This window comes from Cynara cardunculus (genome assembly GCF_001531365.2).
Source record: "Cynara cardunculus var. scolymus isolate 2C chromosome LG 5, CcrdV1, whole genome shotgun sequence".
Taxonomy (NCBI): domain Eukaryota; kingdom Viridiplantae; phylum Streptophyta; class Magnoliopsida; order Asterales; family Asteraceae; genus Cynara; species Cynara cardunculus.
The window spans coordinates 32536122-32537378 of record NC_037532.1 but is presented as its reverse complement, the minus strand read 5'-3'; positions in this window follow the sequence as shown (position 1 = coordinate 32537378).

Sequence of the window (1257 nt, the reverse complement as noted above, 5' to 3'; positions counted from 1 at the left end):
GGAGGAAATTGTGGAAGACTTCAAGGTCGCGAAAGATAGACGGGTTCCACTTTGATTTGTGATGTTTGACATCTTTATATTTAACGTTTAGTTTTAGAGTTTTACTATGTTATAACTTTGGATAATGTATTTTTGGTACATTTGAAATATATAATATACTAGTTCCGGCCCCTACGGTTAGAAAGTTTGTGTTCCGCCCCTGTATATAGGTGTAGGTTCAAACGAGAACTTCTATAATTTACGAGAATGCGAGAATAATCCACTAACCTCAAATGTTTTTAATTAATAGATTAACTTATATTAAATATAAATAAGTAAACATATCATTAGTTTTGATATATATTTTTATTCAATTTACATCTACTTAAATATAACAGATAATTAAAAATGTATTATATTTATATAAATAAATAATATAAAAATCAAACCGAAACGGATAGGATCGTCACGTGGATACAAGAAATTGACCCTCGTCCCTCATTAATATCATCTTTAGTTGACTTAAAATAAAGAATAAGTTACAAAAATAGTCCCTGAGGTTTGTGAAAACTCTGGGTTAACTCTAACTTTTCAAACCTATAAAAAACATTCTCAAGGTTTGAATTTGTTATAAAAATCATCCTTTGCTGTTATCATTAACTCTTGTCCGTTACGTATCCCACATACAAGTCATATGAAGGCAATTTGATAATTTTGTATTTTTTTAATAAATTAAGGAAATTAAACGTACAAGTCTTTAAAGTTACCTACAATTCAATAAAACATTAAAAACAGTTTCTAGACCGTCGTTCACTTTTCTAGTAATGTTCCTTCGGCAACATATGCACCATCATACCAAAGGGCCTTTGGCCTAGCGGTATCGTAGCCCTTGGCCTTCTAGGAGATCAGGGGTTCAAACTTCACCATAGGTGAGGAGGGTGTGTGAGTTTATTTGTTGCATTTGTCGTATATAAATATTATATACTTAAAAAAAACATATGCACCATCATCTCCATACACGATCATCGTGCAGACGTTCCGTTAATTCAAATCGATAACATGAATATTAAGATGAGCATAATATGAACATGAAGATGAACATTCAAGAAACATGAACATTACGTTATTCAACCTATAACATATATCTTGATCGAGAAGGAAGATATCAAAGATGTAGACATCTAATTTTATGGGAGTATTTTCAGGTTTCAGTAACTTATGGAGCCTGATATCCAACAACATGAGGCAGTATTTTGGTGTGTGTGTGTGTGTGTGTGT